The sequence below is a fragment of the Crocodylus siamensis genome, chromosome 5, assembly GCF_052110815.1.
Source record: "Crocodylus siamensis isolate JL-2025a chromosome 5, ASM5211081v1, whole genome shotgun sequence".
NCBI classification, from domain to species: Eukaryota; Metazoa; Chordata; order Crocodylia; family Crocodylidae; genus Crocodylus; species Crocodylus siamensis.
This window is the reverse complement of record NC_143399.1, coordinates 36,946,145-36,960,517: the sequence shown is the minus strand read 5'-3', so window position 1 is coordinate 36,960,517 and position 14,373 is coordinate 36,946,145. Positions and strand designations below refer to the sequence as shown.

Here is a 14,373-nt window from a genome sequence, read left to right as displayed (position 1 = left end):
ACACCGGTGTTCATGGAGATGGTGAAAAAGATATGTGTGTGGCTAAGGCACAATGCTAGGATTCACAGGACCTGGGTTCTAGTCTCTGCTCTGCCCTAAGCTTCCTGTGAGACGTATGTCAATCCATTTAAGCACTCTGAGCCTCAATTTCCTCATCTGGAAAATGGAATAATGATATTTACCTACTTTACCACATTGTTGGGATGCTCAATTAATGGCTATCAGTTGTGCTGAGCTCCCCTCAGGTGGAAAGTTTTGAATAAGTGCATAGTAGCATGCATGATTATTATGTTTGCCAGGAATGTTATTGAGGAGTCATTGTGACATCACCCTCACAGCCCATATGCACAATACAGGGAATGCTGGCTAATCAGGTTACTCACCCAGGCAAAAATAAAGGCATGTTTATGTTTTACAATAAATAAATTGTTTTATCTAGAAACACTGTTGTGAAGAAGAGGAAACAAGGAAGATACTTACTGAGAACTGGCAGGAGCTGGTGAAAGAGAGGAGAGTTCCCTGGGAGCTGTGGTTCTGCAGCAGCTGCTCTGTGAGGCTAGAGCAGCCCTGGAAGGAGAAAAAGGAACATGGAGAACTGGAGGTGAGGGAGTGTGGGGAGTACAATGAGCTGAGATTTGTCCCCCAAGACCTGGCAGGACGGCCGCAATGGCGGAGAACCAGTGGCCAGCTGGCTGCGGAGCTCCAAAGAGCTCAATTAAGCTGGGAGATGCCGGCTGGAGCGGGGCAAATTGCTGCAGTGAAAGGGCCAGCCAGGAGAGTGGGTGAGCCCTGTTATAAGGTTATTGAACTTAAGTTACCTTTTTTTTCTTTTTGCTAGTTTAGTCTGCCACGCCTTCACCTCTACAGGCCAGCAGCGTGCTGCATCAAGTAGCCAGCAACCCTACCTGACGAACATAAAGGGGAAAATCCCTTGACTGAGCAATACACCCTGGGACCAAGGGCAGAGCAGGGATATCAGCCCAAGTGGGCTTTATTTCTTTTTCACTGTGTTATTTCCTTGATGTGATTGCTCTGTTAGAGGGCTTAACCCTTGAGAGATACCAACCATAGTACTCACCTGGGACTGAAGAAGTAATCCACATTGCTTCTATTCCATCGAGATGGTTGTCGAGACGCGCATGAGCCTAAAATAGAAAAACAAAAATTCGCAAGTTAAGAGCGATGCAAATGAATAGCAGCGTAACATCTGGGTGGTGCTAAGCTGGGGCATGGGGGAAGTCAGAACCCCAGAAGAGATCTACATTGAGATATCATTGCCCAGTGGCATTAGAATTACCACCTTTCAATTGAGATCACCTTTAAACATCAAGATGTGACAGGCGAGAGTCGGGACCACCACTACAACATACAGGCCAGTGATCATGATACTGACGGTCAGGGTCGGGAAAGTACTTGGTTGCAGTGCACACAACTTTAACTGAACCTAGACCTTACAATTGTCCTTTCCCCCAAAATTAAAGCCTGGTAACAATCAGCTGATTATCGGTCCCAGCCTCCACACCAAACTGGAGTCTTGAAACTGACCAACAATGGAATACATCAGAGGAGTCCTTGGCAGATGTCATGGCAGGGTGACATCTCTGTGGAGAAGTCTGATGATAGCTAAATGTGCATTAATTAATATGAATGGGACATATTTCTTTCATGAAAAATCCTAACTTTGCTGCTATATGATTGTACTTTAACGTGCACATTAGACACTCACATTTCATATGCAATCAGCACATCCTAAGTGCCCTATGCAACAAAGCCCACAAACTATCATTTTGGCCTCCAGCATGCAAGTGCACCACCCTTAACCCATTTAGACTTCCTTACATGCTCTTCTCTATCCATCACACTAAGCTTAAGTGAGTATGAGTTTTATCTCAGTTAGTGTGACTTTAAGGACCACACACACTTTTGTCTTAGTACTTATGTAATCCCATTGAAGTACATAGGTTTTCAAGAGGCACAATAAGACAAACATTTCATTCTAAGAAATAAACTATGACCAAGTAACCCTCAAGTTGTAGTTAGAGAATTTAAAAGGGATCATAAGTAGGAAGGAAATAAAATTAATGGCATATGCTGTGTGAATGGGCATAATTTAGATCCATTCTTGATTCGAATCAACTAAATTGTCCATTTCCAAGTAAAAGAACTTATAAAATTTAATATCTGTTACTGAATTACATTAAACCAAACCTGCAGTAGAGGAGCTAGAATAAAATGTCTGCAAAAATGTTTTGATTTTTTTCTGTGGCTTATATGTGGGTTTTTAAAAAAATATCATAAATTTCAGCCAAAACAAATAAAAATGTTCACAAAATATACCTGCACTTTTTAACCAGCTTCGGATAACTGATTTAAGTATGCCTATTAATCAACGTGGTACTGTTTTAAATAAGTTGATTTAGAAATCCATTTAAATTGGTGCAATTGCCTTGTATAGTCTTTGCCTAGACTTGCTTCTGATTGTAAGTCCCAGTCCACATATGAGAAGTTGACATTTGTAATGTTTTTTGAGGTCATATTGCTTACTGTCAGCTTCCTGATGAAAACAATATTTGTTTTCACCCTTTAAATAATTCTGGTCCTATTTTTCAAATGACTTGGGAGTAAATATTTAAGAAATGGCACATACTAAGCCCAACATTATTATAATTAAATATACATAAGATTCAGTATTCCAGCGACCATACGCATTTGTGTAATATACATACTGCATACACACAGACCCATATACACACACCTCTACTACTAATATACAAAAAAAATCTAATTATTTATATTATTTGATGCTAGAGAAGAATGGCAAGGCCAACAGGAGACCAACTTGGCTAGACAGCAAACTTTTTTAAAGAGTGGAAATGAATATGAATCCTACAAAAAGTTGAAATGTGGTAATATTGCTATGGAAGAATATAAGGTCACTGCATGGGTATACAAGGATAAGTTGAATATGAGCCAAAAGTGTGCTCTTGTTGCAGAAAAGACCAAGAGTATTCTAGGTTGCATTAATAGGATTGTCACTTTAAAATCAAGGGAAGTGATTCTTTTGCCTTATTCAGAACTGGTGATGTCTCACCTAGAGTACTGTGCCCCAACACTTCAAGAAAGGTGTGGACAGACTGGAAAGAGGCCAGTAGAGAGTAACAAAAATGGTTAGAGGCCTGGGAAGCAAGACTTATGAGGAAAGGTTGATAGAGCTATTATTTAGTTTTGAGAAGAGAAAAATGAGGGAGGATTTGGTAACAGAATTCAAATACCTGAGAGGGCAATTAGGACAGAGATGGGCTGTTTTCTGCAATCATAAGGCACAAAACAAGGAGCAATGGATTCAAGCTGAAGCAGGAGAAATTGTAGTTGTAGATTAGGAGGAACTTTCTGATTATGAAGCTAGTCAAGCATTGGAACAGGCGGCCTAGAGAAGTTGTGGAATCTTCATCCATGAAAATGTTCAAGAGCAGGCTAGACAGGTACTTGGTTAGGATAGTTTATTCAAGGATGAACCTGCCTTGAGTAGGGGGCTGGATTAGATGACCTAATGAGGCCCCTTCTAGCCCTACTTTCCTATGATTCTGTGATCTACTGAACCAAACTCTTTTTTTTCAAACAATGGAGGTGGTAATTAATTTTAGAAACCAATTTACTAGCTTTTTTTCCCACTGAGTTAACTTACATTTCATTAGTGTAAAATAACCACAGATAGCCATTATTACCCTGAAACCTGCATGCCATTACAGCATTACATAGCAAGAGTAATCACATCAGTCTGTTTCCTTTCACTCCTATAACTGCTGGGATAGTTATAAATGGAAGTAAATGGATCTTTGCCATATTACACAAACTGTAAATTTAGGCCATCAGGGTCTGGCCAACATTTCATTAATTAAAAAAGAAATCCGTATGTCCAAAAATTTCATACAAGTCATGTCACAAACAATCATAACCGACTCAAAGGCCACAACAGGCCAAAACTTGTGGTTCTCGGAATTTAGGCTGGACTTGCAGCTTCCTGGAACACCTATGCTTAAAATATCCTGTATCTTTTATTAGACCAACTAAAATAGTTGGAAAAATTCTTCTTTGTGAGCTTTTGGGTACAAAAACCTTTCTACAGGCAGAGAAAGCATCTGCAGTTGTTTTGTGCTCTTCCTCTGCCTGAAGATATGTGTTTGTACCGGAAAGCTTTTAAAAGAAGATTTTTTCTAACTATTTTAGTCTAATAAAAGATATCAGATTTACCCATAGAAGCTTGTCTGCTTATGTCCTTAGAGAAACACAGCTACAACCAACCCCCCTAAAATATCCTGTGGAACTCTGCGTCTCCACAGGACATTTCTCAGCTGCTATTCTCTTCCTATTAGTTTTCCTAGTCATGAAGAGTTTAGGAATTCCTCACAGTTCCTGGCAATCTTGTTGACCTCTTCAACTTCTGCCTGCACACAAAGGTGTCCACACATTACTCCTTTTCTCCACTAAAATGTACGGGGACAGAGCTCAATAGGCCTCTGTGGGCCTATAAGGTATGCAGAGCTTAAGGTCTGTGCATTAGTCATAGCTCTCATCTCTCTCCTAAGGTAGTCACTAGTTCACAAATGCATTATAGGGACTATAGTAATTACGTTTATCACAGGGAACATGAACAAAGGAGTCAAGCAAGGATATGTGATTGTACCAACAATCTTTCCTATCTGTATCATAGTTATTCCACATCTCATTGCTGATAGACTTCCATCTGGAGTCAGCATCCAGTATTGCAAGGTTGGGAATCTCTTTAACATCAACTGGTTACATTCCAAATTTAAAAAAACCAACACTTCCATTACTGATCTTCAAAATGCTGACAACTGTGTCATGAGTCCACTCAACTGAACAGCTCTAGGTCACTCCTGATTGCTTCTGCAAAGTGTATGAAATGCTTGCACTCACTCAACTTCATGAAATATGATGTCATTGGGATAACGGAGACCTGGTGGGACTCCACCCATGACTGGACCACGGGTATAGAGAGCTATACCCTGTACAGGAGGGATCGTGTTGACAAAAGGGGCGGTGGTGTAGCTCTCTATGTGAAGGAAAGCTACATGTCCCTGCAAGCTGATGTTGGCGACCGGCATGGACAGCTAGAGACCCTCTGGGTAAAAATTCGTGGGGAATTCGGCACAGGGGACACAACGGTGGGAGTCTACTACAGACCTCCCACTCAAAGTCCCGAGGTTGACCAGGAGTTTGCCCGGGAACTGACTGAGGCCGCTTGCTCCAGGACCTTGGTTGTCATGGGTGACTTCAATTACCTGGACATCTCGTGGGAAGATCACTCAGCTAAATCTGAGCGGGCGCAAAGCTTTCTCTCATGCGTGGATGACCTCTACCTGACCCAAGAGGTCTATGGGCCAACGAGAGGCAAAGCGCTGCTTGACCTGGTACTGGCTACGGGGGATGACCTAATCAGCGACCTAGTGATCGATGGGAAGTTGGGTGACAGCGACCATGAGCTGATCACCTTCACCATCCGCCGTAAAGCAGGCAAGTCAGTCAGCAACGCAGAAGTCCTTGACTTCAGAAAAGCCAACTTTGACAAGCTCAAGAGGCTAGTCGGTCAGGCCCTCAGGGACCATGACCCCAGGGAGATGGGAGTTCAAGAAGAGTGGTTGCTTCTCAAGGAAGCGATCCTCAGTGCACAAGCTAAATCTATTCCAACACGGAGGAAAGGCAGCAAGAAGGCACAGCAGCCCCCCTGGCTCTCCAGAGACCTAGCGGACCTACTGTGGCTAAAAAGGAAAGCCTACAAAGGATGGAGGACGGGATTCACCTCCAAGGAGGATTACTCCGCGCTGGTCTGGTCCTGCAGGGAGCAAACCAGGAAAGCCAAGGCTGCAACTGAACTCCAACTAGCTTCAGGCGTCAAGGACAACAAAAAGTCCTTTTTCAGATATGTGGGGAGCCGGAGGAAAAGCAAGGGCAATGTTGGACCCCTGCTAAACCAGATGGGGCAACTGACAACTGACGCCCAGGAAAAAGCCAACCTATTAAATAGGTACTTTGCGTCAGTCTTTCATCAGTCACACGGGATGCCCATGCCTGCTATGGGACAGGGAAATCTGGGTGAGGGGGATCCCCTACCCTCCATCAATGCTGACCTCGTGAAGGAACACCTTGAGAAGCTGGATACCTTCAAGTCAGCCGGCCCTGACAATCTGCACCTCAGGGTACTCAAGGAGCTGGCAAGCGTCATAGCCCTGCCCCTGGCACGGGTCTTTGAAAACTCCTGGCGCTCTGGTGTAGTGCCCGAAGACTGGAAGAAGGCCAGTGTGGTGCCGATCTTCAAGAAAGGGAGGAGAGTGGATCTGGCTAACTACAGGCCCATTAGCCTGACTTCTATCCTGGGAAAGATCTTAGAAAAGTTTATTAAGGAGGCCATCCTTGAGGGACTGGCCCAGGCTAACATTCTAAGGGACAGCCAGCACGGGTTTGTTGCGGGTAGGTCTTGTTTGACCAATCTCATTTCCTTCTATGACCAGGTGACCTATCACCTGGACAAGGCAGAAGAGATTGATGTCATATATCTTGACTTCAAAAAAGCTTTTGATCTGGTATCCCATGATCACCTCTTGGCCAAACTGCCCAGTTGTGGCCTTGGCTCCACCACGATCCGCTGGCTGGGAAATTGCCTTCGTGGTCGGACCCAGAGGGTTGTGATTGATGGCAGTCAATCATCATGGTGCCCTGTAACCAGTGGGGTCCCTCAAGGCTCTGTCCTGGGACCCATACTGTTCAACATCTTCATTAATGATGTGGACATTGGAGTTAGGAGTGGACTGGCCAAGTTCGCCGATGACACCAAACTTTGGGGCAAAGCATCCACGCCAGAAGATAGGCGGGTGATCCAGGCTGACCTGGACAAGCTCAACAAATGGGCAGACGAGAACCTCATGGTGTTTAACACCGAAAAATGCAAGGTTCTCCACCTTGGAAGGAAAAACCTGCAGCACCCTTATAGGCTCGGCAGTGCTACGTTGGTTAGCACTACAGAAGGAAAAGACTTGGGGGTCATCATTGACCACAAGATGAACATGAGCCTCCAATGCGATGCTGCGGCTAGTAAAGCGACCAAAAGGCTGGCGTGCATCCATAGATGCTTCTCGAGCAAATCCCGGGACGTCATTCTCCCCTTGTACTCGGCCTTGGTGAGGCCGCAGCTGGAGTACTGCGTCCAGTTTTGGGCTCCACAATTCAAAAAGGATGTGGAGAAGCTTGAGAGAGTCCAGAGGAGAGCCACGCGCATGATCAGAGGTCAGGAAAACAGATCTTACGATGACAGGCTGAGAGCCATGGGACTCTTTAGCCTGGAAAAGCGCAGGCTCAGGGGTGATCTGATGGCCACCTATAAGTTTATCAGGGGTGACCACCAGGATCTGGGGGAACATCTGTTCACCAGAGCGCCCCAAGGGATGACGAGGTCGAATGGTCACAAACTCCTGCAAGACCGTTTCAGGCTGGACATAAGGAAGAATTTCTTTACTGTCCGAGCCCCCAAGGTCTGGAACAGCCTGCCATTGGAGGTGGTTCAAGCACCTACACTGAACACCTTCAAGAGTAAATTGGATGCTTCTCTTGCTGGGATCCTATGACCCCAGCTGACTTCCTGCCCTTTGGGCAGGGGGCTGGACTCAATGATCTCCCGAGGTCCCTTCCAGCCCTAATGTCTATGAAATCTATGAAATCTATGAAAAGCAACATACTTTATCAATCCACCCTAAACCAAGCACCTGTTCCTCTACATATTAAAATTAGAGAGCAATTCCTGGAGAATGCTGGCCATTCCCCCTACCTGAGTAGTTACCTGTCCCAAAAACTTAAACAATGATAATCAAAACCAAGTAAAATCTGCCAATGATGCTTTTGGACATCTTCAAAATCATGTTTTTGATGATCATGACATCACAACCTAAACAAAACTTCTAGTCTACCAAGCTGTTGTCATTCCTACTCTGTTGTATGGGGGTGAAACTTGGATGACCTACCAGAAACACCTGAAAGCTTTGGAACATTTCAATCAGCAATGTCTTCAGAAAAACCTCCATATCAACTGGAAGGACAGAAGAACAAATGCCAGTGTTCTGACTCAAGCAATACCATCAGCCTTAAAGTTACATGTATATAGCGCCAGCTCCATTGGGCAGGGCATGTTATAAGGATGTCCAACACATGGCTCTCAAAACAGGCCCCATAATTCCAAGTCGCCAATAGTCACCACTCTAGAGGCAGGCAAAGAACAGATCCAAGCACATCTGGAAGGCCAGTCTGAAGAAACACGATACTAACATCAATACTTGGGATACTCAAGCACTGAATTGTCCCCAGTGGTACCATGACGTACAAGACATCAATCATTTTGAACAAACTTCCCTCACTGTGAAAGTGGATAGACAAGAAAGACAAAGGGAAAGAGCTGTGACCTGATATCAACAGGATCCATCCCTTCCTCCCAGAACTATTTGCCACGTCCGCAGTCAAATATGTGGATCTCAGATTGGTCGCCTCTGGCATCTCTGGACTCACTGATGACTTCCCTATTTACTGGAATGCTGTCATCCTTGTATTGAGGGACTGCCAATGCTGAACAGAGGAAGGGAACTTGAGGGAGAAAAAGGACTCTAGTAGGCAAAGAACTCTGACTTGGAGGGAAAGAAGTGTTGTTTTATGGCTTCGTTTTATGCTACCTTATGTTCCTTTTAGCAACAAGTTAAGTACAGCTTAGGTGAAATGTCCATTGGTGGCTGTATTGGTTTGGGTCACATGTGCAGAGGTAGCTAAGTTTAGTGCTACAGGAACAGATGACAGCAGGTTTGGACTGAGGCTGCTGCACTACTCAAAACCTACAAGCAAATTTCTTGACTAGCTGCTTTAAGGCCTTCTGTAGGAACAAAAATGGAAAGTAGGTGTCTTTCAAGAAGCTGTACATGGCCTCACCTGCATCTCCATAAGCAAAACCATTGGGAACAATGGCTATTTTTCTCATTTCTGCAATTTACTGGGGCTAGTCTACAGTCCCTTGGGGGCTGTGCATTGGCAAACAGTGGTTTAGTATTCCCACAATGCCCATAGCTCCTTTTCCTCTGGGTCTCAGGAAGCTGCACTACCTAAACCAGCAGTTATCCCACTTTCTTTAGCAGACTTAGAACTTGCTTAGGTTAGAAGCTCTGGACCTGTAGTACTGTGGCAGGGCACTGTTTGTGCCTGCCACTTCTAAGGGCCTGAAGCTGGCAGCTGCCAGGTGCCTGATGAGGGCAGCCATTTTGAACCCATACAAACAGGGCAGTTTTGCTGCTGGAGGTTAGGCAACAACATTGCCTGGCTGGAGGGCTGCTGGTATCATCTGGAGGTAAGGGAGGAGCTGTAGGGAGTGGTCAGGAGGCTCCTGGTCCTGGGCAAGACCTAAAACTGTACCCTGCCGGGAGTGGGTGGCTTGGTGGGGTTCCCAGTGGTGCGGGAGCCCCCAGGAAATGCTAGGCCAGTTACCACCCTGATGAAAGGTGGGTCGGGGCACCTTAACCCCTAGCCCCTACAACCAGGTGGGTTTCCCCTTTGTAGGGTCTGGAGGGTGGACCCCCAGAGAAAGAGAGTGAGGCCATAGACTCACGCCTGTCTGGACTTCCCCTGACTAGTCAATGCTGGGGCCAGGACTGGGAGGGTAAAAGGGCCAGGGGCCCACTGCGAGGAACGCCCAAGAGCTGCACACCTGGGGTTCCAACTGGCCTGGAGGTGGGCCAGGGCCAGTAGCCGAAGGTCCTGGGGGGACCACACGTGGAAGGGGAAGCAGGTCACGGAGCTATGCTGCCCAAGATGAAAGCGGGTTAGGCCACCGGAATGGAGGCATCATAGAGGGGTTCAACACTAGGATTATGGGGGCCCAGCATGGGGCTGGTGATTGTGAGAACATCTGGATGCCATCTGCGAGGCTTGGACTGCGGTGTAGGGGAGGAATGAAGCCACAGATAGTGCCCCCTGGCATTGGGGGAAGAAATGGGCAGCCTCCCGCTTAACTGACATCTATTAATTACCAACAAGGCGTGGCAGGCGAGAAGGCAGGCGGTTAGCCCAGAAACAGGTGGGCGGGCCACAGTGGGATCGGCCTCGAGAAGGCCCCCTATTACAAGTAACCTAGAGACATGATACCATGCATCACATGGGTGCTCTGTTATCTCTTAAGTTCCACTATGGTGCAAATTGGCTTCCTCAGCCATGACCGGCACATCGTGATGAGAGACATGCTGGGATGGGATGGGCTCCACCTTTCCCCTAAAGGTAAGCGTGTGTTCTCTTCCAGGTTGGTGAACCTCCTTCGGTGGGCTTTAAACTAGGCTCGTCGGGGGAGAGGGAAGATGAGGGCGGAGGAGATGATGAACTACCAGGCCCAGCAACAGCCTGCGAGCCCAGACCAATGGTCAAAAGGGAGAAACAGGTAAGTGATGGGGGACGGGGCATTGCTGAGACTAGGGGGTCAGTGGGCACAACCGTTGGAGGCCTCAAATGCCTCTACACGAATGCTCGAAGTATGGGGAAGAAGCAGGAGGAACTCGCCCTCCTCCTAGCTGTCACCAGCCCTGACATACTAGGGATCACAGAAACGTGGTGGGACTCATCGCATGACTGGGCGGTGAGTGTCAAGGGCTATAGGCTGTACAGGAGGGACAGGATAGGAAGGAAAGGTGGAGGAGTAGCACTCTACATCAAGGAGGAATATACTTCCTCGTTAATTAGCAAGGGGGTAGAGGGGGGGCACTCTGAGGTGCTCTGGGTTAGAGTAAAAGGCAGTCCAGGGGAGAGAGACTTAATGGTGGGAGTCTACTATAGACCTCCCAACCAGGGAGAAGAGCTCGACCAGGAATTCTTAGGTCAGCTCACAGAGGCAGTGAGGGCTAAGGATGTGGTCATCATGGGGGACCTGAACTTCCCAGACATCTGCTGGGAGGAGCAGTCAGCCAAGTCTGATCGCTCACGTCGGTTCTTAGCCAGAGTGCAGGACCTCCATCTAACCCAGGAGGTGCACAGTCCCACCAGGGGAGATGCCTTGTTGGACCTGGTGCTGGCCACGGGTGATGACCTGGTGAGGGGGCTGCGGGTGATGGGCCACCTGGGAGACAGTGATCATCGCTTGCTGGAATTCACCATCCAGCGTAAGGTGGCAAAGGGCTGCAGCAAGGCAACAGCCCTAGACTTTAGGAGGGCTGACTTCAACAAGCTAAGGAGGATCGTTGGGGAAGCGCTGAGGACCCAGAGGGGAAGGGAATCAGATGTCGAAGGGGAGTGGTTGCTCCTTAAGGAGACGATCCTCCATGTCCAAAGGGAGGTAATCCCAACAAGGGTCAAAGGGAGCAGGAGGGCACATAAACCCCCATGGCTCACTAAGAGCATCCGGGAATGTCTCCTTGCTAAAAGGGAGGCATATACCCAATGGAGAGATGGGGTCATCACCAAGAAGGACTATGTTACAGTCGCCCGAGGATGTAGGGGGGCAGTCAGGAGGGCCAAGGCAGAGATGGAGATAGGACTAGCTTCCCGGATTAAGGACAATAAGAAGTCCTTCTTCAAATACATAGGGGGTAAAAAGAGGGTCCCGGGTAATGTGGGGCCCCTGCAGGACACGATGGGCAACTTAGTCATCACGCCAGATGATAAAGCTAACATATTTAACGATTTCTTTGCCTCTGTCTTCCTAAGTAGGGACCAGTTCAGCCACCTCCCTGCTGGGCCCCCCTCGGGCCCCGGGAGAGACACGCCTGGGCCAGGGGTTAACGAGGAGTTAGTTAGGGTACTTCTGGAGAGGCTGGACGTGTTCAAGTCCGCTGGTCCGGACGATCTTCACCCTAGGGTTCTACAGGAACTGGCCGAGGTCATTGCGGGACCCCTGGCGCGGCTCTATGAGCACTCGTGGTGCTCTGGCGAGGTGCCGGAGGACTGGAAGAGGGCCAATGTGGTCCCTATCTTCAAAAAGGGAAAAAAAGAGGACCCGGGAAATTACAGGCCAGTTAGTCTTACCTCAATCCTGGGTAAGCTCTTTGAAAAAATTATCCTGGCACACATCCAGGAGGGCCTTGCGGGGGAATGTATGCTCAGGGGCAACCAACATGGGTTCATCAGTGGCAGGTCTTGTCAGACCAACCTGGTGGCCTTTTACGATCAGGTCACCAAATCATTAGACGCAGGGGTTGCTGTGGATGTAGTCTTTCTGGACTTCCGGAAGGCTTTCGACACTGTCTCTCACCCTGTCCTCATCAAAAAGCTGGGAGACTGTGGTGTCGATGCCCACACGGTCAAATGGGTCGCCAACTGGTTGGAGGGCTGCACCCAGAGGGTGGTAGTGGATGGGTTCTTCTCGACCTGGAAGGACGTGGGCAGTGGGGTTCCGCAGGGCTCGGTCCTCGGGCCCGCACTGTTCAACATCTTCATCGGTGACTTGGATGACGGGGTAGAAAGCACCCTGTTCAAGTTTGCTGATGACACTAAGTTGTGGGGGGATGTGGGTGCACTAGAAGGGTGCAATAGGCTACAAGCTGACCTTGACAGGTTGCAACGGTGGGCGGATGAGAATAGGATGGGGTTTAACACTGATAAGTGCAAGGTGTTGCACATGGGGAGGAAGAACCGGCACCACACTTACAGGTTGGGGAACTCCCCTCTTGCCAGCACGGAGACGGAAAAGGATCTTGGAGTCGTCATTGACTCCACGATGAACATGGGCCGGCAGTGTGGGGAGGCAGTCAAGAAGGCCAACCGTACCCTGTCATGCATCCACAGATGCATCTCGAGCAGGTCCAGGGAGGTGATCCTCCCCCTCTATGCGGCACTGGTCAGGCCGCAGCTGGAGTACTGCGTCCAGTTCTGGGCGCCACACTTCAAGAGGGACGTGGACGATATGGAAAGAGTTCAGAGGAGGGCCACTCGTATGATCAAGGGTCAGCAGGGCAGGCCTTATGAGGAGAGGCTACGGGACCTGAACCTGTTTAGCCTCCACAAGAGAAGGTTAAGGGGGGACCTTGTGGCCTGCTACAAACTGGTCAGGGGGGATCAGCAGGTATTGGGGGAGTCCCTGTTCCCCCGTGCGCTGCCAGGAGTGACCAGGAATAACGGTCACAAGCTGGCGGAGGGTAAGTTTAGATTAGATATTAGGAGGCGCTACTTCACAGTCAGGGCGGCTAGGGCCTGGAACCAGCTTCCAGGGGAAGTGGTGCAGGCTCCTAGCCTGGGGATTTTTAAAAGGAAGTTAGATGAGCACCTTGCCGGGGTCATCTGACCCTGGTGCTCTTTCCTGCCAAGGCAGGGGGTCGGACTAGATGATCTACCTAGGTCCCTTCCGACTCTAGCTACTATGAAACTATGAAACTATTGGACTGGGAGACAGGAATCAGCCTGGAGAATCTGTCTGAGAATGAGTTGCCTGGGTTGATTTCTTGGAGGGCAGCTATTAGTAATCTGCAAATCCTTCCTTTAGCACAGAAGTTCTAAACTTTTTAGACTCAAGGTGCCCCTCAGAAAATGCCAGCTCTTAGTTTTCACTTTTTATGACTGCAGAAAAATAAAAGAACTCAGAAAGACCACAACAGCTCAGAACGTTTCTGACACTATAGATTCCTATTTGGAATCTCCAGGTTTGCCTTGCGACTCATATTTGCACACCTAACAGTGCTAACTTTGTGTGGTACCCCACAACACCACTGAGAGATTCTCAAGGCACCCCAAGGTGCTGCAGCACCCTGATTAATAATCACTGCTTTAGTATATTAAATGCTTTCTAATTTTTGTCCTTGTATCCAAACTGGGGCATTTTCTTCCTCCTTATATTAATCAGAAAAGTGGTAATAGAGCTCACTAGTGATCTTACTGTAGGTTATAATCAGAGATCCTGGTATTCTCAGTTTAAAAATCACAAATTCTCTGATAAAAGCCACAAATTCTTTGATTAAAAACCCCAAGATCCATGTTTTTCTGTGATTAAAATGAAACACCACTACATAGGTATCAGTTGAGCACAATGGGCCTTTTTACATATTTAAGTGCCGCAGTGCGTGTATTTGTATAAGTGGTGAAATGCACATCACTGCTGAGAAAATGGCAGTGGTGTGCTTTTGAACTAAAACACATCCGAGGTGCTTTAGTTCAAAAGAGCACTGCTGGCATTTTCTGGTGCTAATATGCATTTCACCACTTACACAACTGCACACAGTACAGCACAGTTCGCCTCAGCTCACATGCAAAGCAGACTTGATTAATCGAGTCCGAAGCAGTGGATCTCCAGCGCCTCACAAGACAAAAAAAATGTGTATAAATGCCAATGTTTTATTGAGATATTTCCAATTTTAA

The 14,373-nt window shown here is 47.5% G+C and overlaps 1 protein-coding gene across 1 annotated transcript in view; it reads right to left on the bottom strand.

The window, feature by feature from the left end:
* Positions 1-509: 509 nt before the first annotated feature.
* Positions 510-14,373, bottom strand: part of LOC149863728 (ferric reductase 1-like) — a 76,373-nt gene continuing 62,509 nt past the window's right edge. Inside the window, exons 18-19 of the transcript XR_016442455.1 lie at positions 1,079-1,145; positions 510-567 (exon numbers count right to left, since the gene is read on the bottom strand). The gene's annotated coding sequence lies outside the window, so the exon portion shown is untranslated. The remainder of the gene's footprint in view (positions 568-1,078; positions 1,146-14,373) is intronic.